Source organism: Vombatus ursinus, unplaced genomic scaffold (assembly GCF_900497805.2).
Source record: "Vombatus ursinus unplaced genomic scaffold, bare-nosed wombat genome assembly UNPS02014816.1, whole genome shotgun sequence".
Classification (NCBI taxonomy): domain Eukaryota; kingdom Metazoa; phylum Chordata; class Mammalia; order Diprotodontia; family Vombatidae; genus Vombatus; species Vombatus ursinus.
In genome coordinates, this window is record NW_020954594.1 from 11,977,946 (window position 1) to 12,004,292 (window position 26,347).

Below are 26,347 nucleotides of genomic sequence, written 5' to 3' on the forward strand. Positions count from 1 at the left end.
ACATGAAGAGGTAAACAGGAAAGAAAAATCATAAGAGACTTATTAAGGTTGAACTGTTTACATTCCTGCATGGAAAGATGATATTTGTAACTCATGAGACTTTTGTCAGTATTAGGGTAGTTGGAGGGAAACAATTATATGTATGTATGTATAGATAGATAGATAGATAGATAGATAGATAGATAGATAGATAGATAGATAGATAGATAGATAGATAGATAGATAGAGGGCACAGGTTGAGTTGGAGATGAAGGGGTGATATCTGGAGAATAAAATTAAGTGATGAGAGAGGATTATATTGGGAGAAGGAGAAAGGGAGAGGTAGAATGGGGTAAATTATCTCACAAAAAAACAGAAAAGAAAAAGCTCTTACAGTGGAGGAGAAATGCGGGAAGGTGAGAGAGAATGAGTGAATCTTATTCTCATATGATTTGGCTTAAGGAGGGAATAACATACACACTCAAATGGGTATGGAAATCTAACTCTACAGGAAAATAGGGAGGTAAGGGGACAAGACAGCAGGGGGATGATAGAGGGGAGGGCAGATTGGGAGAGGGGGTAATCAGAAGCAACACTTCTGAGGAGGGACAAGGTCAAAAGAAAGAATAGAATAAATGGAGGGGCAGAATAGGATTAAGGGAAATAGAGTTAGTTTTTCACAACATGACTACTATGGAAGTGTTTTGCATAACTGCACATATATAACCTGTATTGAGTTGCTTGCCTTTTCAATGAGAGTGGGTGGGGAAGGAGGATGGGAGAAAATCTGGAACCCAAAGTTTTAAAAATACATGTTTAAAAAAAAATGTTTTCACATGCAACTGGGAAATAAGAAATATAGGAAATGGGTTCAGAAATCTATCCTGCCCTACAGGAAAATAGAAGGGGAAGGGGATAAGAGAACAGGGGTGGAGAGACAAAAGGAGGGCAGACTAGGGGAAGGGGTATTCATAATGGATGCCATCTCAGGGTGCGGGGAGGGGCAAGATGGGGTAAAAATTTGGAACTCAATCTTGTGGAAGTGAATGTTGAAAACTAAAAATAAATAAATTTATATAATGCAAAAAAATAAGACAACATAAATGGAAAAAATCATAATTTTCAATGTTGAAAAGAATAAGTGCCAGACCCCAAAGAATAGAAATGAAAAGATCCAAAATGTTTGCATAGGGAGGAGGTCCATGGGTGTGGATGAAATTCTGGTGATGTACAAAACAAAAGATATCAATACAATTTCATTCATTTTTTTTTAAATGTTATGGTCTGCAGGTTTCCAGTGTAGTGAACCAAGGACCTTTCTTTGAACCTGGGTTATTTAATACTATTGGTAATGGCTTGCATAAAACCATTGATGGCATGATCATTAATTTTGCAGATGACCCAAAGCTAGACTAGATATCTAGCCCACTGGATGACAGAATTAAGATAAAACAAACAAACAAAAAAAAACAAACCAACAAAAAAAAACTTGACAAGTTAGAATATTGGATTTAATTTAGTAAAATGAAATTCAACAAGTATAAATCAAAAGACTAACACTTGAGTTTAAAAAAAAATCATCTTTGGGGCAGGTAGGTGGCACAGTGGATAGAGAACCCGCCTGAAGTCAGGAGGACCTGAGTTCAAATCTGACCTCAGACCAAACACTTGACACTTCCTAGCTGTGTGACCCTGGGCAAGTCACTTAACCCCAATTGCCTAAAAAAAAAAATCTTCTTTATAAGTGTGGGATTAGGAAGCATTATTAGATATTACCTTGTATAAAGATGTTCTAGGGCAAAGGTATCAAACACATGGCTGCAAACTAAATGTGGTCCTCAGTACTCCTGAGTGCAATCAAAACCAGAATAAAATTAAGCTCATGTAGGTTTTTAATGTGTTGATGGATTATTTAAAAAAAAAAGCATGTATAGTTTTCTAAATCAACATGTGATCCACAGCAAACCTTATGTATAGTTTAGTGACCACCATTTCTATTTGAATTTGACACCACAGTCTAGGGGACTGGAGGTTCAATAAGATTCAGCCATGTGATATTGGAGGCACAAAGCTGAAGAAATATTTGGTTAAATTGAGAAGCATATTTTCAATAATGAGTAAGTGACAATCTTGTATGTTGCCCTCACAGAATGATATCCGTGGTGTCATGCTCAGGTTAAGGTATTGTACCAAATAGAAAGGACATGGATAAGCTGGAGAGCATCCAGTGGATGGCAACCAGGATACTGAAGGACCTTGATCCATGACATAAGAAGAGTTGTTGAAAAAAATGGAGATGCTTAGCTTAGAGAAGACTCAGAAGTGATAGAATAACTGCAAGTACTTTAAGAGGTATTATAGCAAAAAAGAGCTAGTCTCATTTAGACTTAGAGACCAAGAACAGCGACAATGGGGCAAGTTACAGTTGTAGATTTAGGTTTGATGTCAGGAAAATATTCCTAATAATTAAAGTTATCTAAAAATGAAATGTGTTAGCTTAGGAAGTGTTGGGTTCCATTTTTTTTGGAGGTCTTCAACAATAGGCTAGATGATCCCTGATCAGATATATCACAGTAGGGATCCTTTTCAGTTACGAGATGAAGTAAATGACCTGTAAGATCCTTTCCAACTCCAAATTCCATGCTTGCCATATAGCTTCTACAATGCCAATTAGTTTTAGCCCACTTTTTATATATATTTGCCCCACTTGGGTGGTGTCTGGATAAAGCAAATTAGCTCAACTTCCTGAGATTGAGGTCTGGAAATGAGGACTCAAAAAAAAGGGGTGGGGGGGGTAGGGGAGCAGGAGTCTGTAGAGTGAGTAGCGCTCACGTGGAGTCACATGAAGTCGGGGTCACGTGGCCTGCGGAGGGCCGAAACGCGGGGGAGGGGCGATCACGTGGACGGCGGCGGCGGTGATCATCGCTGACCTCTTGCCCCAATTTCCTGCAGGTGATCTAGGGGCAACGTGTGGGCCGCCCCACCCCATCCCGGTCCGGGCCTCGTGGCTGCGCCGATGCTCTCACCACCGGGCTTCACCCTGCCCCCCATGGGCGGCCTGAATGCCTGAGGAGTCCCGGGGTGACGAGGCCTACTGCTGTCTGCTCAACCCGGGCACATTCGAGGAGTGCCACTGCAAGTGCAAGGAGCTGTTCCTGGTGCAGATGGAGAGCATGAAGCTCACGGTGAACAAGGGCCTCCGTAACCACGGGCCTCCGTAACCACTTCCAGGTCAGTCCCACCGTGGCCTCAGCAAGACTGGAGATTCCAGCCACCTTTGGGGTCACGTGCGTAGAGACCAGTCAGCTCAGTCCCACAGAGGCCTTCCCGGTGCTGGGGGGAGACGCGGACAGCTGCGGGAGCCTCAAGGCCCTGGTGATCCAGCATTTGGCTTCGGGCCTCTGGTCCAAGATGGCGCTACAGACCCAGCGGTCAGTTTGTGGACGGAGAGTACTGGGGCTTCGACTTCTAGGTTGTGGTGACCCCAGGGACCCCCTATGTATTGGCGAGCTTGGGGATCCTAGTGGCTCCCTACCTCCAGAGGATAACTCCGTGTCTGGCCATGGGCGGGGGCTGGTTTATCACCGAGGCCGGTGAGGCAGGCACCGCCATGTCTCTAGCAGCGCCCGACTGACCTTGACCACGGACCAGGCTGGGCCCATGCCACGAATTACCACAAAGCCAGTGACCAGCTTCAAGTCGGGGAGTATTCGAAGCCAGCGCCCGAATGCAGGACACCATTGTCTCCTTCGGCCACCAACGGGACCTCCCCAAGGCCTACCTCCTCTTTGAAGACTCCATGGACAGTAACTGGATCGTGGGGGCAACCCTGGAGAAGAAGCGGCCCCCCTGCCCCCAACAACGGCCATGGGTGCTCTCCTCAATCATGGAAAGAAGGCTGAGCCCACCACACCAGCCATCCGCCGCCCCTCCACTGGCGGGCAGGAGGAAGGGCACCTGAGGCTCCTGAAAGCTAAGAGAGGGGGGGACCCTAGGCCTGGCAGGGAGCCTCAGGTTTTCGGAGAGGGACTTCAGAATACCGGAAGACTGACCCTCCTGCCCCCTTTTCCCATTCCTGGAATGGGCTCTAGGCTCTAGGAGACCTAGGTGGGAAGGACTGTGGGGGAGGATCCTCAGGGTGGGGCCTGTCTCCTTCCCCGAGGTGGAGCTGGGTGCTCCCTGCCCCACCTCCCTGGTGGCCCCCGGAGGAGGCCGGCATTGTAGCCCCTGCTCCATCCATTCCCCTTGGCCTCTTCCTCCCTTCTCCCCACCAGACCCTCTGTCACCCCCCTTGGTGCAAATCATGTTTACAAGTTATGGAAAAAACTGAACATTTTACAGGAAAAACACCACAAAAATAAAGGACTAAAACAAAAAAAAGTGGGGAAGGGGATCTGGATCTCCCCAAATCGTTGGTTATTAATAATCATTTCTTTCATTTTCTTGAGTAAATGGAAAGATGAAATAATCAGTTAAAATACCATCAAAGCAAGGATAGTGTCCAATCAGTGAAATTTGAATAGGATAGTAAGTTATAAAGGTAAATATCAAATAAAAAAAGCACTTTAGATATTTATCAACCTGTAGCTTGGAGTCACCAATATTGGAGTCACACAGATGCCCATTTTCAATGATACAGGACAGTTGCAACCACGTAATTCTTCCACATTTTGAGGATTATTGCCACCCTCAGGGCCAACAAACATGGTCAAATTCCCTACGTCATTGTGTTCAGATTACCAGCGTTCCAGCCCTTGAGTTACTGTACCTATATACTAGCTCCCCAAATTCCCTGGCATAATGGCAGAAATTGTGTCAAAATCTTACATCCTACTTTAAAAGGTCACCAACTCTTATTATAAAAAACAAAACAAAACAAGTTTAATGTCTACTCTTTCAGGGAGGAGATCAGGTCATTGAAAATCTTTAGAGAAATGGATCAGGATAGTACCTTCTGAAATGAAAGGATACCCCCTGACCTCTAGCAGAAACTAACTCCTGCCTTGGAGAAGTGGCTCATACTGATGCCTGATGCTGATCTTGAGCTCATTCACCTTGCACTCATCCATTCTTTCTGAAATATCTCAGTGTAGCAGAGACACTGTAAGCCAGCTGGATCCTGGATCTGTTTTCCAGAGGTACTTAAGTGCTTTTGAAAGTTGCTCTGGAGTCTCAGTAACCCAATTCATATTAGTATCTGCCAGAGCTGCCCATTTATGGCTTCTTTAAAATATGTTTTATGTATACTTTTTATCTTAGAGAAATTTCTGACCAATAATTCCACATTGAACCCTTCTTGGGACCAGTAAAAAAAAAAAAAAGGAGCAAAATGGCCCAACATGCCTGATAATGGATACACAATTCAATCCTAGTAGTCTCTTACTACTCTGGTGTGAGGGAGGAGGGGTATTTAACCTTCTGTGGGCTATTCATTGGTTTTTCCTTTTATGAGTTCATTTTCCTTTAGTGATCCTTATATTTACATTATTTTACTCATCATGTATAGTATATTATTCCTTAGTTATTTCACTTTCCATCAATTCCTTCAGATCTTCCTATGAAACTCTGAATTCCTCATGTTCACAATTTTTACTGCACAGTATTCTATAACATTCTTATAAGAGGTTATAAGAGCCTTCCTAATAAATGAGCACTCACTTTGTTTCCAGTTCCTTTTGTTTGTGTCACTGGCTTTTTTGGGGGGGGGGGGGGGGGGAATATAACCCCATGAGTTTTATTGTTTGCTTTAAAAAACTGAGCAGTTTCTTCACTTTCATGGCATAATTTCAGATAAAAATTTCAGATAAAAAACCCCACAAGATCCTTCACAGCTCCACTTGTAGCACATCAATCTGTACTGGATTTGAGACTAGACTGTCTTTGTTTCTTTGTCTTATTTATAAATAAAATTTCCAAATAGCTAAATGTTCTTATTTTGTTTAGTTCTAAAAAGAATCCCTCACAATTTATATAGCACTGTCAGTAAATTAATTTAGCAAATATTTTCATTTTTTATTATATTGGCATATACCAACTATAATCATTAAATAGCTGTCCATTTGTTTGTTGACCTCTCCCACCATTACTTTTTTTCTTCTGTACAGAGAGGTTTTTTTTTTGTTTATTTTAGGTACAGAATACAAAAATTAATATTAGAAGGTACCTTGGCAATGACCTTGTCCAACTTTTACCCACTCTAATATACCTGATTAGTGATTATCTATTCTACTTGAAGATCTCTAGAAGAGGGGAATTCATCACCTGTTACTTATGGACAGCTCTAATTGGCAGTTGTGTATATGTATTAATAATCAATAATACATATTAAGCACCTACTAGGAGCCAGATATTGTGTTAAGCCCTGGGAACATAATTATGAAAGAAGAAACAGTCACTGCCCTCAAGGAATTTACAATCTAAAAGGGAAAGGTAACACAAAAGGCAGCTATAAAAAGGAGTAGGAAAGTAAGGAAGGGATTAGGTTTTGCATGGAGCTCTCTACCTTCCAGTTAGAGGGGCCCTGTGGGCAGAGTATAAGGATAAGGTGTGAGTACTAGGACTCACAAGATCTTCCAGGATGATGAGATCTCTTAGGACGTGATGGAAAAGTTCCAAGGAGTGCAGTCTGATGAGGTGTGGGTAGTGAAAAGGGTTGTTTAACCACTCACCCTACTCCTGACTCATTGCCTAGATAGCTTTCCCAACATACTATTTCTTCTCTTCCCTGGGAAGTTGTGTTAAAGGATCTGTAATTTTCTCTACCATTTTTAGCTCTGAGCCCCCTTCACCAAGCAGAAGTAATGCTTCCCTCAAACAAAATATCACAGTGTTAGATTATTCTCCTCTCCTCACCCTCATTTCTGAAAATGTTTCCCCATTAATTACCTCTTCCCAATTGCACTCAATAAGTATACCCGGAATTTCCCAATGATAATAATTATTTATAAAGCAAGTAATCATTTTGTTGTTGTTCAGGCCTTTTCAGTCATGTCTGACTTCATGGCCTCATTTAAGGTTTTCTTGGCAAAGATACTTGTTTGGCTTGACATGTCTTTCTCCAGCTCATTTTACAGATGAGAAAACTGAGACAGAGGATTAAGTGACTTGCCCAGGGTCATCCAGCTAGTGAGTGTCTGAGACCATACTTGAATTCAAGGTCCTCCTGACTTGAGACCCAGCACTCTATCCAATGTAATTGGATAGCTGTCCAAATCATTTTTAAAGGAATATGAATAGACATCCCCTGTAGTAAGAAGAAAAGACTTCTTCCATGAAGAAGTCCAAAGGAATATAAGAACTACAGAATTGAAGAACTACAGAATATAAGAACTACAGAAAAGGGTGTGTAGTCCACTGAGGTGTTTGTTTCAGCCACAAGCAGTTTGTCTGAATAGCCCTAACAATCTCATTCATAGAGAGCTAGCCCTGCTCCTTGTGGCACTTGCCTCTGCTGAAGCTCTTCCTGTCCTAGCTCCATTAGGTCTAGAAGAAGAAATCTAAACATGAGTGTTTCACTAGAAGTGCTGTCTTTCACTGGAAGCTCCTCTCATCAGGGGCTGCATTCCTTTTCCACACTTAAATTCCCCTGGAATGACTGAAAAATTCATCTGGGCATCATGGCAAAGGGATTTCTTGATGCAGCTGCATCTTTACAGTTACTTTAATTCTTCATTATTTGACCCTTTTCTGTGATTAAGTCCTGGGAAGAAGGAAGTTGTGGGGGGGGGGGGTAGGGAGCTAGATCAGATTTCAAATCTTTGAAACAAAATATTCTGTAACACTGATTTAGTATACATTTTTGTAAAGTGCTGTTACAGAAGATGGGGTACATGAATATAGAAGAAACAGAAATGGACTTAAAGAATATCATGAGGGATTGGTTATATAATTTCCTTTTCTGCAGGTATTTAGGAACTGTATATCTCTATATCTATTTTTATACACTCATGTATACATACACACATGTATGTATATATATACATACACATACACATTATCTTCTCTCTCTCTCTCTCTCTCTCCCTCTCTCTTTCTCTCTCTCTCCCTCCCTCCCTTCCACCTTCCCTCTTATTTATATATATAGGAGAATGTACTAACTTATAACCCAATGGATCACCCAATCCAAAGAGTAAATAAAATCATTCACATACTGATCTGCTAGTACAAAGTTGGCTTCCAATCATCTATTTTTATTTATCTAATTATCTAATTTATTTAATTATTTATAGTAAAACATTTATTTTATAAATGTATTCTACAAAGCCAATAATGGATTTTAAAAAAATATAAAAAATTTAACTTTAAACATTTTATAAATGATTAATGAGTTTTCTATTTTCAAAGATATTTATCACTTTATCAGTATATTATTGTGAAATAAATTAAATATTCATTTTGTATATTTCTAATGTATCAAAATATGCTAATATTTTGAGCAGAAAATAATTTATTACACATTTATATATAGCCTTTAAAGTTGACTGTAGCATCATAAGTATATTTTAAAGTATTTTTTTTTCATATGGGGTTTGAACCTTCATAGCCAGCCTATCAAATATGTATAAATTATGGAGGAAAAATTCAGCATAGTTTTCTTTTCCTGGGAAGTGGAGCAGTTAATATTCAACATGAAATGTCTAATCTTTAAATACATTATAATCTAACTGCTTAGGATAATTTTTGCTTTAATACCTTAAGAGTCTGCAAAGCCTGAAGGATGGGATTATTAAGATGGAATTTTAATGTCAAAATTATCAGAGAAGAGAACATATTGCTAGTGTTCATAAAAAAATGTATTCAATTTCTGTATGATTTGTTCAAATAAGAGACAAGAATATATTTGATTATAGCCAGTAAGTAACCCAAAATTTGATCAGATGACTGTAGGTCATTGCTACATAAGTGCTGCCAACCTCAGGGATTAGACTGTCTAAGACATAGAAGTCACCGTAACTTATAAAAGTATCTACACAAAATACATAAAAACAAGTATTCAGGGAGTAATTAAAAAAGCAAGAATGATTGAAAATAGCAATGGAATAAAAAGCCTTGTGAAAATAATGCAGGCAACATGGGAGGGGGGAAATCTGGTAATTTGTGTTACAACATACCATAAAACCTAAAAGGAGAAAATGCTGCTTTGTTTTCATTTTTCAAAGCTCCTTGGTATTTCAGAAATAACATATGCACAAAAGATTTCTAAATTTCAAAACTATTTTTATTTAGCTGACATTTATTAATGTTAAGATTAATCTATGATGTATAAATTGCTGTACCAAGCCAACTAATACAAAAAGCAATAACAAGATAGCATTTAACTGTACTATTTTAGGCAATTGTTTTAGAGAAAATACATACTTTGCAGCATTTTCTATAATTGTGCTTGTCAGTTTCTTAAAGAGGATTATCCCATAGCAATACAAACTTTTCCTTCTACGTTATCAAATACCTACAATGATGTGCTCATACATAATCATTTAGGACTATTAATAGAAACTATAATAAGCAATCAATAGTCATTCAAACATACAAGTATAATTTTTTCTCCAAGTGATGGGGGATGGAGGAAACTGTCTTATGAATTGGGGTAAAGATACAAAAACACAGTAGGTATCATTCTCAGAACAATGTACATTTGTAATTTATGAATGTTCTTTTATATATTTGTAAGATATAAATATACAGTTACATTTTTCCCTCTTTCCCTAGTGCTACATAATTATAACTTGCAATATGTAAATATTTATGAATTCACAGGATGCTTGCAAAGAGAGAAAAATGTTATACTTGCAGATTTGTCTAGTATTTGCAGGATTTCAGATCATATTATTAGGCTTCATATTGTATTGCAAAATATAAAAATACATTATAAATTTGACTTGTCTAGAAAAAATACCATCTGGTTATATTGTTGAGACTTTGGAATTAACTCTACCAACATTTACTGCTAGAGATAGACATTACTACATTTACAGAGAATTTTCCTTCCTCCATAATAATATTTTATAAAGTAGTATTTTTGCAATGCTCTCCATCCTTGGTGATACTAAAAGGTTTTCTAAACTTAGAGTCTTAGAATTAGGAAGGATTTTAAATACCATCCAGTCCAACTTGCTATCCCTTGAAGGAATCCCCCCCACAACATCCCTTGTCTACAGACATTTATTGAGGGTCTGCTTGAATATTTTTCATAATATTTGCAAGCTCACAAGACAGTATATTTCATCTTTGGGAGACTCCAAATTATTCATAAAGTTCATATATTTATTGACTTCTTAATTTATACTCATTGGTCCTACTTCTCTGATTCTATATAGAATAAACATAACCCTCCATTAAAACAAACAAAAAAAAAACCACATTTCTTTTTTTTTTTTAGGCAATTGGGGTTAAGTGACTTGCCCAGGGTCACACAGCTAATAAGTGTCAAGTGTTTAGTCTGAGGCCAGATTTGAACTCAGATCTTCCTGACTTCAGAGCCGGTGCTCTATCCACTATGCCACCCAGCTGCCCCAAAACTTCACATTTCTAAAGATAACTATTGCATCCTACTTAAATGTTATATTCTATAGTTTAAGTAATAATAGTAACAATAATAGCCAACATTTATAGATCACTTTCAGGTTTACAAAGTGCTCCACAACCTTCTACTATTCCAGATATCATATCATGTCCAGATCCTTTACCATAGAGGTTGCCCATTAATTTGATAAAACCCTACTTAAATACAGTGTCATAAAGTATGTAAAGTGCTTTGCGAACATAAATACATTCTATACATATCATCTATTATTATTCTTAAAAAATTTCATGTCCAGAACTGAACATAGTATTTCAGGTGTGTTCTGAACACTGTTGAATATAATGGGTCTAGTAATTACCACATCCCATCACCATCAGGAATATATTTATTTCTATTGCTTTATTTTAATATTGCGTGAGAACCAAATAGGGCTGAATTGAATGCTTATAACATTAAATGAGAAACTTTTTTTCTGGATTACATTAATTTATTAATCCATTCTTTTAGTACAATCATCCATGAACTACAATTCCACCTACGCTTCTATTTTCTAGTCCATAGTTCTACATCTTCCCCACCTCCAACAAGGACATCAACAAACTTATCGATCAGCAAACATGTTAAGTTCTACCCATGTGCCAGATACTGTCATAGTCAATCATATTTTACTTTTTCATTTGTATCTCATGTGTCTATCAAATTCCTTGCCAAAGCCAAGGATAGAGAGTTCCTATTTCATTCTTCTCCCCTATCCATTTGCCTAACAATACTACCAGAAGAAGAAATCAGGTTATATTGTCATGTTTTTTTTTTCCTTGAGTGAAACTAAGCTGACTTCTTTCTTTCTAGTCAGCATGTTTCATTTTCTAAGTGTTCATAAACCTTTTTAATAATCAGTTCTAGAATTGGGGTAGAGGGGCTTGCTTTCAAGAATAGTCTGTAATTTTTAGAGTTCAACTTTCTTCTGTTTTACCTTTTTTTATGTTGAGACATTGGGTTATCTCTAGTCTTATGGCACCTCAAATGGTCATAACATATCAAAAATTGTTGCCCAAAGTTTTATGATCATGTCTGGAGTGTGCATTTAGAGCACTGACATGCAATCCATTTCATTCAGGAGACATGAGTTAAATTTTGATTCATTGGAGTAGAAATTCTTATACTTTATTCATTGATTTGAAGCCTTGGTTTGTTCTAAACTATGTCTGATCTATCCTTTTCTATGCAAAGAGAGAATTATATTATTATAAAAAATTTAAAGATTATTATAGAGAAAATGGAAGTGAACGTAATAGTTATACAATAATTTTCTCTTAATTTTATATAGTCTGCCCCAAGCAGACAGAGCTTTTTTCTGTCAAATTCTTTCTTCAATGTGGTCAGAAGTAGTTACAGGTGATCAGACTGAAATTGAAAATATTATTATGGAGGAAGGAAAATTCTCTGTAAATGTAATAATGTCTATCTCTAGCAGTAAATGTTGGTAGAGTTAATTCCAAAGTCTCAACAATATAACCAGATGGTATTTTTTCTAGACAAGTCAAATTTATAATGTATTTTTACATTTTGCAATACAATATGAAAGAGATAAGCTTTTCTCTTTCAAATCCTTTATTCGACTGGGCAGAAGTAGTTACAGGTGATCAGATTGAAATGCAAGATAAAGAAAATCTTCTCAACAATTAGTTGTTCAAAGAGGGAATTGTATGCCTTCTTCAATAGTGAGTTAACTTTCATTGGAGTCATTCAATCAGGGGCTAGACTAGATGGCCACTGGTAGGATTGGTACTTCAAGTAGGATTTGGACTTGATATAAAGAATAATTCCCCTATGCTTCTTCCCTAAAGCAATCATAACCAATGGTTTGGGGATGGGGAGAGAGCAATGATACATAGGTAGAAATTCATATGCCCCAGAATCATATCTTCTCTGTTTCATAAAAGACTTTCGTCTGAACAGATTAAAAAAAAAAGGCAAAAGGGCCAAGAACATTTTTTTTTTCATTCTCATAGATCATGCCAGGGTAAGGAGAGTAGGTTAAAAGTACATTTTCCTGAGTCCCAGCAAGGGAATCATCTTGGAGGCAGCTCAGATCACTAAAAACTACCCAGGAATTATTGATTGTCCTCTTAACAAGATGATAATAATTATAATAATACACATTTCTGTAGTACTTATATGCCAGGCACATAATAAGCATTTTATATTTACTTTCTCATTTGTTGTGGTAAAAAGATGCCAACACCTATGTCCATATACTGCTAGGGGATGCATGTGCTCAAACTGATAGGCAAAGATTGATCAATCAACACCAATATATGTCAACTTCCATTTAGAAGGAACTATGCTATCTATTATAATATATACTGCATACATGTGAATTATTTTGGTGCAGTATAAGAAAAAATAAGAGTTCAAGATATGTCATGGTCCTTGTGAATCCTAGAATTCACAACTATGGTATAGTACATTATCTAGAAATACTCAATATATATTTAATGAATGATGAGTGAGTGAAGAAAATTTGTCATTTTTTTATCCTTACCTATATAAAAATATCCAGATAAGCTCTTCTTAAATGTAGAATGTTTATCAATACTAAATGAAGTATCTATATAGTTTAAAATATAGCCTTCAAATATTAATGCCTTTTGTTTTTACATCATTTTTCAAATATATCACCAATTCCCTACCCAGTGATCCTTTCCTTGTAACACAGAATAAAAACAACATCCCCCACCCCCCCCAAAAAAAGTTCATTAAAACAAACCGATACATTGACCACTCCTAACAGTTTAGGTAATACTCCATGTTCATTAATGAAAAGAAGGTACATTTTCTAAACTCATTTTGAGGGCCAGGTTGGACCACTACAATTATACAGCATTCAGTTTTCTTTTGTTCTTTATACTTAAATTGCTGTAGTCACTTTGTGTAGTGTTTCCCTGGTTCTATTTACTTCACTGTGCATCAGTTCATGTCTTCCCAATCAGTCAACAGCCAATAAGTGTCAGAGAAGATGTGGCCATTTGTAGTATCTAACCCCAATTTAGTGAATATGAGCTATAATATTTACAGCTATACAGAAAAACATCTCTTGTTATCTTTTATTATATAAATTATCTCTTATCACTATCCAATTTATGAGTTTTCTTTCCTCTTTTCTTCTGCAACGGAACTGTATGCATTCTTTTGAGATGTCCTACTTATATACTAAAGGGACTAAAGCAAGCTTCAGTATTTTTATGACCTATGATTTCATGGGTACTCCTTCAACATCACTCAGAACACTTTAAACCTTCAGTGGATGAAGTTCATTGATTTATGTGGTCTAAACAACTAATTACCTGTTGGTCAAGTTTCTGAGAATCAGCTTCTTCAAATTTAACTAGGCCAATGCTTAGTTGGCTGACATTAGGTCTCTTTCTAGTTTCATACTCAAAGTTTTTCCACCTTGATTAAGTAGGTAAGAAAGCTTGTACTTCATTGTCATGATCATTGAGAACCTAAGATCTTCTCTACATCATAAACAATCAGAGTAAGACTTCAATGAAAAACTTTATGTCCCTGTGAACATTTAAAGTTGAAAGGACACTTATATATTTTTTGTAATTTGAATATTGGATATTCTAAGTGGACTACAAAGTAAACAATTTTTCAAATTGACATAAACCTAAAGTGCTTTTCCCATACATTCTCTTCTCTTTTTCTTGGCATCTTTATTTCTATTGTTATCCTGTACAGCTGACATATTTAACAATGTCTAGCTATTAGTGCTCTTGCTACCTGAAAAATTATTTCTAGATTTTTAAAGAATATTCAACCTAAACTTTCCATTTCTGAAAACTTCCCCAAAATAGTTTCAACAAATCTTAGATAATAAGGTACCATAAAAAAAAAATTTTAACAAATTTCCTTCACAGCATAGAAATCGCTCCTGAGAGATTTACCGGTCTGTTTTTTCTGTGACAAGAAACTCTCTACCTTATAAATTAGCCTGATTTGCTTTTTAAAGTTTTAATTCTTATGAAGTTGATCTGCATGGATTGGTGCATTCACTGTGGATGAGTTGGAGAGATGAATGGGGATCACACAGGAAGAGAAGCTGTGGATGGTTGCAATCTGCATGGATGCAAAAAGCACCCACAATATTGAGATCAGAGATCCAATAAAGACGAAGTTGGATATTTTGAGTAGAGGTGTGATTTGGTCAGACCTGTATACTCAGAGTATTATCAATCAGCTAAAAGTAAACCTTACCACATGGCCATAGAGTCCAGTGGTCTCCAAAGTGGAATACCAAAGGATGTCCAAGATGATTTGCTGAGATTATTTTCAGAAACTATTAGACCTGAAGAGACCAGTTGTTCAGAGCATGTAGCCACTGCTTGCTTCAGCTCTTCTTTTCTAGTACCTAAGCCCTGTGCAGGTTGTGTGAGACAGTCAGACTTGCATAGTCTCCTCCCCAAACAGTCAGGAGGCAGGAAGTCATCTTCTACATGGCCCTAATCCCTGGTCCCTGTGTAATCTGTTTTGCCCTCTTCCCAACTACTCCCACAGCTGCAGTGGAAGGCAGTCCGGCAGATAACTAGGCATTTATGTCAGGGCAACTTTTGACAATCTGGAGAAGCTTATAGACCCATCTCAGAATAGTGTTTTTAAATTCATAAAATAAAACACCAGATTACAATGGAGACCAGTTTTATTGAAATTCAGTTAAATGATCCATATGTATAAAATATTTATGACATCTCATTTTGTGGTGGCAAAGAACTGAGGATTAAAAGGATGCCTATCAATTGGTGATTGGTTGAACAAATTGTGATATGTAAATGTAATAGAATGCTATTGTGCTGTAAGAAATGATGAAAAATATGGTTTCAGAGACATCTGGGAAGATTGCGCGAACTAATGCAAAATAATATGACCAAACAAAGAGAATTATACATAACAGTAGTGTTATGAAGACAAATAACTTTTGAAGACTTAAGAACTTTGAGCAACAAAATGACTGATTACTCTTCAAGAGGACCTGTGATGAATTGTGCTACTCACCTCCTAAGAGAGAGTTGAGGAACTCAGAGTGCAGAATGAGACATATACACATACATGAGATATATATATCTACATACTTATGTGTATATACATATACATAAATATATATGCATGATATGGTCAATAAATGAATTTATTTTTCTTGACGATGCATATTTTCTCTAAGGGCTTGGTTTTTATTTTTTTTCCAGTGGGGATGGGGTTGGATGGGGAGAGAAAAATTTTAATTGAGGAAGAATGTAAATTAACAATTCAATAATTAAAATATTTCAAAAACATATTTACAGAACCCTGAAATGTATCCTTGAAAATCTGTGAAGAGCAGGTTAAGAACCTCTAGTCTAAAGATTGAAAAAATAAGTGATCAATTCAAGCAATTCCATTTTTAAAAAATATGTCTAACCAATTTGTTGTCATGGAGTAAACAAGATCACTTGCTTGGATGAATTTTTCACTTTTATTCTGCTGTTTGGACATAGCTCATCTTCCATATGGGATGCCTATAGTGTTGCCCTTCTGAATTAAGAATATTGTATATTTTATGAGCTTCTGCTTATCATGAGTTATAATAGCATCTACCCCATGCATGTTAATGCATAATATGACATTATATATTTGACTCTATGTTTTTTTTTTGTTCCATTCTCAAGTTCTATCATCTTGCCACATCTTTATTTAACACATGCATGGAGAGACTGCTTTTGCTTCTGTGGTTCTTGAAAATTTTACAAGTTTGACCAAATAGGGTGCAGATTTGTTTTTGAGTTTCTGCCATGAAATGTCTAATAACCCTGTCATTCTTCTGAAAATACTGTGTTAATAAATTCTGACAATGTGCAAAATATGGTGAGAAGATGAATTTTGCCTCCTACGCAGTTCTTCCTCAAATGGCAGAACTCAGAGGGAAAAAAGACCAATTGGGTCATATAGGCCAACCCCTTACCATAAAAGATTACTTCTGAAACTGTCATTCCTTCTGCTTTTTCCTTGGTCCCTTTAAATATATAAAGAAATAAGACTTTCACTATTCTCCTTGGGAGCACATATTTTAATCAAGTAGCTACCAAAAATAGGGGGAGATTAAGTCTGCTATTCAGCTTACATTTTGCTTGTAGTTTTTTTTTTTTTTAAACAAATGATCTAATAACATTCCCTGGTTATATTCTCAAAATGTCTTTTTCTTTTCATATGTTTTCAGTTCAATATAGTATTCATTTATTGTTTGTTTTCTGCAAGGCCCATCGCCTGTAGCAGACTGTGGGAGTATTATCCAAGGATGAAATTATCTGTGTTCAGAAAGGATCATCATCAGATTAGCTATGGGGTGAAGACATTTTCAGCTGCAACAAACCTAAAAAAAAAAACTTTCAGTAAGTCATAGAGGTTGTAATCTATGTCATAGAAGGGTATCCATGTCAGTACAATGATGGGTCAAAGAAGCATATCTACCCAGGTCTTCTGATTCCAAATCTAGCTAGCATCAATGATACTAAATATTGATGAAATGCCTTCTGTAAGCAAAGTTATATTAACTTTATGCTATATCACAAGATCACTGATATATAATTTTTACTCATTTTTATCTTTCTAAAGGATAACAAAATAACTAGTTGATTTCTTTAAAAAATAATTCAAACCAATAAACCTGTACTTCTGGGCACATAGAGATAGACCTTACATAAATTATACATACACACACACATACATACACACACATACATATGTGTGTATACACATACACACATATATACACACACATACTATATAGGAGATAATATTCTAAGTTTAAAAGAAAAGTCCAGGCAAAGTGCTCTGAGAAATTTGAGGAGGGAGAGATAACTTTCAGCGGGAGGGAAGTGGGTGGGGGAAGTAGAGGGATATTCATGGAAGGCTACATAGAAGAAGTGGCTTTAAAGTGTCATTTCAAAGAAGAGACAGACTTCAACCAAGATGGAGAGTGAGAAAGTCCAAACAAAGGCACTGAAATGGGAAAAAGAATGTTGAGACCAGGTAGTTCATCAAATCAGTACAATGAGCAATTCTCATTGTAGAAGACTCATGATGAAGCATGCCACCCACTTCCAGAAAGACAGTTGATGGATTCAGGGTGCAGATACACACATACACACACACACACACACACACACACACACACACACACATATGTGAGTGTATTGGACATGGCTAATCTGGGAATTAGTTTCCGTTTGACTGTGCATATTTATTATAAGGGTTTTGCTTTCCTTTTTTCCAGTGGGGGAGGGCACTGATGGGAGGGAAAGAAAATAGTGTGTTAATTGAAAAATTAAATAGAAAAAAAAAGAGAATGAACAGTTCAGTTTTTCTGGAAAATGGAATACATAAAGGATGAAAAGATGATACAAGATTGGAAATGTAAGTTGAAGCTAGATTGTATAGGGATTTGAATGCTAGAATGAGGAGGATATATTTAATTTGGTAGGCAACACAACTAAACCCTAATAGAAGAATGACTGTCCATCACAATCATGCATTATTAGTAAGTATGGTTGTTTGTGTTGGACTAAACATAAAATATGCTAGCAACAGAAAGACCAGTTAGGATTTTAGTATAATAGATTAAAGAACACTAAATCTTAGGAATAATAATAGTATTTATATAATGCTTTAAAGATTGGGAAATGAATTACATATGTTCTTTTGATACTCACAACAACCCTGTGAGACAGGTGCTATTATACCTATTTTATAAATGAATGAACTGAGACTAAGAAGTTAACTGATTTATCCAGAGTTACATAGCTGGTAAATCTCAGAGGAAGAATTTGTACTCAAGTGTGTCTGACTCCAAATGCAACTCTATCTACTATGCCACTTAGCCACGTCATGATAAAAATGATGATGATGATGATGATGATGATGATATGAACAAACTGAAAAGCTTTTTCAAAATGAAAAGAGAATGGAAATAGAAAGGAAGGAAAGGGCAGGTGTAGAGGTAATGTCAACAGGGTTCAGAAATTGACTAGATGTGTGGGTTAAGGTGGAGGGAAGAGTCAAAGATAGCTCACAGATTTCAAATATAGGAAAAGTAGCTGGATGATGGTGCCATAAACAGAAATAGAGATGGTTGGGGGAAGTACCCATCTTTGTAGGGAAGATGAGTTCAGTTTTAGGCCTGTTGAGTTTGAGTTACAAGTAGTACATTTATGTATAGATACACACCAGACAGTTGGAGATTTAAGACTAGAAGGTTAAAGAGAAATTTGACAAAGTGATATACATTTGGACATTTTCTGCAGAGATGTGATCATCAAAATGATGGATGATAATAAAAAAGGAATTTAAAGGTCATGTAGTTTAAATCCTTCATTTTAAAGATGAAGAAACTGAGGGATAGAGATCATCAATGACTTGCTCTTAGTTCTACAGAGAAGATCTTGGATTCCATTTCCAACCCAGACCTTTCAACTACAAATCCAGGGCTTTGGCTTTTGCACCACATCAGTGTAGAAAGCATGGAAAGAATACTTGAGAAAGCTGAGGACAGAATCTTGGTAGGTACCCACATTTGAGATATGAAAGAAGTGTGAGACAGCAAAGGAGACAGAATAGAAACTGGACAAGGAGGTGGGGTGAGGGGAAAGAAAGCAGAGTTATAGAAGTCAAGGAGGACATTGTGGTGGGAGTAGTTCACTCTGTATGTAAAATTCCATAAAGAGATCAAAGATGCTGGAGATATGAAAAAAAGTCACTCAATTCAATCATAAAAGATCATCTTTGACCTCTGACGTAATGAATTGTGGAGACAAAAGTCAACTTTTTCTACCTTCAGAACCTCATGATAGGGTATGATTATGCTACTGTATATCCATTCCTTATTACATGTACAAAGAGAAATCTGTATGTGAAAAGATGCTTGCATATATGTATATGTGTACTAAGATTATCCAAACACACCTTTCATTCTTATTTATGACTGAAATAGAGACTACACCTTGAGAATCATTCATTAGAATGTATTGTTGTGGTTTTGATCATATGTTAGTTCACTTAGCCATTGTATGATCTTTATTATACCTGAAAAGGTCATGTGCACACATATACCTTTCTTGCAAATGTTGCAAAATACTAAGAAAAATCTAATTCCCTGGGAATGCATTAAAAATAAACAAATACCAATTTGCCATGGTGCTGTTCTGAAAAATCTTGGCTACTACTAATATATGCACACAAGTGGAAAATGTTTCCCTTTTATGTCTCTGCATTAAGAGATTTGTGGTACCATTCCTCTCAAAGCCGTGACATCAGAAACACCCCAGGAACCTGGAATCACAGCCATCCTGAAAGAAAGCTTTTGGCTGCAAGGTAGGAAGGAGGAGGTTGGTCCCTGGAACCTCAAAGCCTTGCTTTTGAAATGAAATTAAATGCAGTTCGAGCTGTCAGAATATGGTTCCTGTAGCCTTTGCCTAACACTGGAAGTCACAGGGTTCATTCTCCTAGAGCCCAGGCAGAAAATTCTGACCAACAACCTCCCTTGTTTTAGTAGCTTTGGAAAACTCCCAAGCAGATTAATATGTATCAAGAATGGTTAGTGGTTTTGTGATAGAATAAATGGGCACAAAGAAATTCTTTTCCATTTGAGACCTAATGATCATCTCAAGATACTGGATGTCTCTAGAGAGGGAAGATTAATATTTAAAGCCATTATTCCACCTAACTCCATCAATTTCATGTCACCAACACATCAAAAGGTGCAATTTTCAGAAAGCTGTTTTCTGCCTGAGTCCTTTCTTTCATTGTGGTTTCACAACACAATCGCCTACTTAGCCCCTTGTAGAAAACTGCACCCTAGCAATGTATGCACTGTTTGGGCACAATGCCTTCCTGTTTCAGTTAATTAATACATCACAATAAGCTTCCTGAATTACAAAGCCTCAACATCTCACAAACAAACAAGCTTATGATACTATACTTAAATCACATTTTCACTTCCTCTTTTTTTTACACTTTCCCCTTTATTTATGTAGAATACATTTTTTTATTTCCCTGTTACCCCAAAGAAAAATTGATAGCCAAATGATGCCAAGCACAATTCAAGAAAAAAAAATAAACAGAAGGAAGAAGATTCTCACAGACTGAAATGTATTTTTAATCCTTCAAATTCTTCTGCACCTCTTTCATTTAGCACCTCTCCGTAAGAGAAAATGATTTTCCTTCTTACTAGCATCAGAACAACCATGGACAAGGAGTCTCCATGGAATATAATATTGTTCAATCGAGAAATCAGATTCAGTGGCTCCCTATTTCCTTTGATGAAGCATAAACTTTTTTATGAGGTATTTAAAATTTCACAATCTGGATCCAAGTTGTCTTTCCATGCTGATTACCTTGCTACCCAGCTTTGTAAAGCACTTGGTCCAGTGCCTGGAACATAATAGGTGCTTAATAAATGCTTGTTTCTTTCCTCCCTCCTTCTCATCCTCCCTCCTTTCATGCATTCTATAATGCATGCCAATAGACCTAGGAGCAGTTCCTTCATAATCTCTATACAACTAACCCCAATTTCTAGACTGTGCATAGGCTCATCTCTATGGCTGGGATGACCTCCCTCCTCATCTCCATCTTCTGGAGTCTTTCAGGTTTCCCCACAAATCCTATCCTCTACAAGAGACCTTTCCTAATTCACCTAGTTAATATTCTCCACCCCAAAATTGCTATGTATTTATTTGTATGTATCTACCTCTACTTAATTATATACATGTTACTTATTCTCCTCTTCACACTCTTCCTCTCACCTTCCACAGAATATAAGTTCTTTGAGGACAGGAACTACTTTGCTTTTGTCTTTATATCCCCAATACCCAACATGTTGCCTAGCACATAGTAGGCACTGAATAATATATTTGTTGCATTGAATTAGGCTGAATGGATTAGAATGGAATATACCTTGTACTAATTTATGGCAGAAATAGTGGATGACATTTTTTGTTTTTGGTGGGTCATTTTTCAGTTATGTCCAACTCTTTGTAACCCCTTTTGGGGTTTTCTTGGCAAAAATACTGGAGTGGTTTGCCATTTCTTTCTCTGGCTCAATTTATAGATGAGGAAACTGAGGCAAACATGGTTAAGTGGCTTGCCTAGGGTTATATAGTTGTTATGTGTCTGAGGCCTGATTCAAACTCGGGTCCTTCTAACTCCAAGTCTGGAACTCTATACACTGTGCCACCTAGATGCCCATGGTTGGCATATTAGAAAATTACTAATAGTCTAGCTTGGCTAAAACCTGAGTGAGTAAATGGATGAAATAAGTGGTATTTCCATGTTCCTATTGGTGACCATTTTAACACCCCCATTTCCTATTTCACTAATCTTCTTCAATCCCATTATCTTAAATTTCACTTTAGGTAAACCATACATAGAGATGATCACCCCTTAGATCTTATTATCACTCAAAACTCTTCCATTTGGATGAGGATGGCAGTATGATCTTTCCAGTTTTCAAGGGTTAAAAATTCTTGGTGATCCTGGACTTTTCCTTTTCCCTTATCCCTTATATTTTATCAGATACTGAATACTGTTGATTATGCTACCAAAATAGCTTTGCTATAACCTTTCATTTCCTTCAAGAATTAGCTCAAGTATCATCTTCTATATGTTACCTTTCTAGGTCCACACCCCACCCCTACCACCCTATATAATTATCTTGTATTTATTTTATTTTGTATGCATACACACATATGTGTACACACACATGTTATTTTCCTGATAGAATGTAACTGTCTGAACCTTCACAGAACCTGCTACAAATGCATGTTGATTGATTCTCTAAGACATGGATGAATATTCAATGTATAGAAAGCAAAGGGTGGGGTAGAGGAGAGCATTACCAACTGAGGAACAGAGAGAGGATCAGAAAGGCCTTGCATGGAGGTGGCACTTGGGTTGAGCTTTGAGGTTAACTGGAGATTCCATGAGGTAGAAGTTAGAAGAGAGAGCACTTAAACGTTGGATGAATAGATTGCAAAGACATAGAGGTGGGAGGTTGGAAGCTATATATAGGGAAGCAAGATGGTCAGTTTGCTATAGTATAGAATGAGTGAGGGGGAGCAAAGTGAAATGAGACTTTAAAGGAAGGCTGGTGCCAAATTGTAAAAGGATTTATATACCAAATAGATGAGTTTGCATTTTATCCTAAAGATAGTAGGGAGCGACTGAAGTTTCTTACATGAACAAATTACACACACACACACACACACACATATGTACACACATACATACACACATATATACCTATATACACATACACACACGTATGTACACACATACATACACACATATATACCTATATACACATACACACATACACACATACACACACACACACACACACACACACACACACATATATATGTGTGTGTATGCATATATAACTTCAGGCAAAGTACCACATTAACCAGCAGTGATACAAAGACAAAAGCAAGACAGCCTTTGTTCTCAAGAAGCTTGTTTTCCAGCATGGGGAGACAACAGATATGGGCAGCTGAGGTTTCAATTGCAAGCTAAACAGAAAGACCCATGGTCCTTTAGGCACAGAAGAAAATAGTTGGTAAGGCATCTTCTTCTTGATGCTATTTCCGCTTATAAAACTGTAATTATTTCTGATATTGAAGCATTTGGTAATGCCAAATGCCTTTGGTAGTGGGAACTTTCTTCTCCCGGGTCTTCAGGCTGTTGTCAAGGCAGGAATTTTTAAAATTATTTATTTAGTATCTTATTTTCTCCAATTACACTTAATAACAATTTTTAACATTCATTGTTTTTTTAAATTTAGATTTCCAAAATCTCTTCCTCCCTTCCTTCCTCCCTCATTGAGAAGGCAAGCAATCTGATTAAGGTTGTACATATGCAGTCATGTAAAACATATTTCCACATTAGTCATGTGGGAAAAGAAAATAAAGACAAAAATCAATAAAAATAAATTCTTTTAAAAAAGTATGCTTCAATCAGCATCTAGACTTTATCAATTCTTTCTCCGGAGATGGATAGCATTTTTCATCATAAGTCTTTCAGAATTGTCTTGGATCATTGTATTACAGAGAATAGCTAAGTTATTCACAGTTGATCATCATACAATATTGCTGTTACTGTGTGCAGTGTTCTCCTGGTTCTGCTCATTTCATGCTACATCAGTTCATGTAAGCGTTTCCAGGTTTTTCTAAGAGCATCCTGCTTGACAAGGCAGGGATTTAATAACCTACAGAAGCAGTTGGCAGGTAGTGTGTCCACAAGGGTTGATTCCCTTGATAATGGTTGTGTGAGCTGGGTAGGAAATGGGGCTGCTGGTGGTACTGGGGGCATGTACAGGGCAGAATGATGTTGCTATTCACAAGGCTCTTGGGCTCAAGGATGTCTCCATCCAGGTCTGAGGGAAGATGTGGCTAGGCTCAGCTAGCAGCCTGGCACAAGTCTTTTTTCTCTCCGTCAGGGCGCCTTGCTACTTCATTTACCCTATGAGGGGCAGTTGGTAGAGCTTATTAACTCATTCTCTACTGGGGTTGAGATCGTGGATAAAAGTTACAAACGCTAACCTGTCACCAGAACTAGTACCTTGGAGGGCACTGGTATTCCCTGGGCTCTTGGACTTACCTGTCCTTCAAAGAAAGTTGGTCAGTGGTTATTTGAGTAAAGAAGTAATATGACTGACATGTGCTTTAGTAATAATACTTTGGCCAAAAAATGGGTGATTTGGAAATGGGAGATTCTGTAGGCAGGTAGGTCAGTATGAAGCTATCCTAATAGTCTGGGTGAGAGGTCATGAGGAATGCTGCTTATATGAGTTCAGAGAAGCAGTCAGATATAAGAGAGAGTATATCTCCATACAATCAATAAGAATTGGCAATTGACTGAGTATGGGAGTAGTGATTGGCAATGGCCAGGATACAATGGGAGGCCTTAACCTTTTTAAGCTAAGGCTGTGGTCTTTCCCAGGCCTCAGTTCATCTGAGGCAATGCCCATTCATTAATTGAAGACTAAATTAACTATGGGCGTATGAAGAAAGACACTACCTTCAACCAGATAAAGAACTGATAAATAGAAGTATACATAGAATAATTTTACAAGTAGCAGAGTGAGGGGGGAGAGAAGAAAAAAAATAAAGTTACATGAAAATTCTGTGGTATGTCTGAAAGGAATAGCAAGTTATGCATAGTAGATTTATAGTTTCATGTATAATCATCATTTTATTGTATTATCTTATGGAAATTCTTGTTTTATTCCATTAATTAAAAGTAAAATATATTGATAGGAAAAAAGAAAAAAAAAGACTTCTTGTGAGAGGTTGAACCCACTCCCTCTGAGGTAACTCATTCACTTTTAGTATCTTTATATTACTTTTGGATACTACTTTGGTAACAGTAAGTAATAGGAAGTTTTTCCTTCCATCCAAGCAAAATTTGCAGTTTTGAAACTTCCATTCACAGCTCCTAACTCTGCCTTCTGGTGACAGATTTTTATACCCAACCTTTAAATATATGTTCTCCCTAAGACTTTTCTTCTTCAAGTAACCTGTTCCTTCAACTGATCCTCAAATTGTATGAACCTGATTCCTTCAACATACTATTGTCCATCCTCTGATTAGTCCTCTCTAAAATGTGTGACCCAGAAGTGACCACAATACTTCAGATGAGCTCTTACCAGGACAAAGTATAATAGAAATATCATCTTCCTAGGCAGCTTCCGAGACACTGGCTAGAAAGCTGACAGTGAAATTTTCAGTATGAACATTTATGCCTCATAGATTGGCAGGCTACCAATCAAGCCTTGATTTATTATTTTGCTGAATGTTTATACCAAAGAAAATGATGGAGAAAATGTTAATAGTGAAGATTAAACTTAAAAGTTTATCTTTTGTACATTTTTTTCTTCAGAGAGCCCATGGTTGAACATTTACTATCACTTTTCCTAGCTCTTGAGACAATGTCTCTCTTAAAGCAGCCCAAGATTACATTAGCTTTCTTGACTGTCATTGCAACTCAATGAGACAAAAATGAAGTGCTCATAAATATACATTCAAATAACTAATCAACTATCATCTTTATACTCTGAAATTCTATTTCATTTAAGGAGTCCATGGTGCCTTAGGAAAGTTACAGAAATAATAGAGTATTTAAGTAACATAATCTGTGGCCCTGAATATAGATGCACTCAACTCTGTAATCAAAAATGGATCTAGAAGTAATACTCTACAATTCCTAATGTCCATTGTCTACAACAATTAGAACCATGCTGTTTACCCTTTGTCAGAGGCAAGTTTAATGCCAGCATTCTCTTAGTTTAGGTTCAGTATTTGAACAAAATGAGGCACTTGTAAGTTATTGAACAGTTAGCAAGAAAGAAGTCTATTTTGCCCTAATCACAAGGACAGAGTGGAAATGTATATAATTACAAAATAATTTATTAAATGATTGTATTCTCATAATTTATTCTGCATAAATGTAGATATTTCTTACTACTTATGGATTTTGGAATGCAAGGTCAGGAAGATAGAAAAGATGGCAATACAAAAGAAGCAACAACAAAAATATCTACCATACTCTCTTACATAATTATTATGAATTCCTCTCCTCCTACCCCAATGAAAATATTTTCAAATTTATTATAGATTCTAATGGGCCTTCCTTCCTCATCCTTCCATCCTCATAATTTAATAATGTAATTATTTTGAGCTTCTGTAGATCAGGCTTCTTTCTCTTTCCTATGGAAATGTGTCTTGTCTTTGGAGGTCCTTGAGAAATGGTATGATGACTTAC

General features: G+C 36.8%; 1 pseudogene; it reads left to right on the forward strand.

Annotated features, from left to right (window-relative positions):
- The first annotated feature begins 2,821 nt into the window (after positions 1-2,821).
- LOC114023054 lies at positions 2,822-4,077 on the forward strand (annotated as a pseudogene).
- Positions 4,078-26,347: the final 22,270 nt, after the last annotated feature.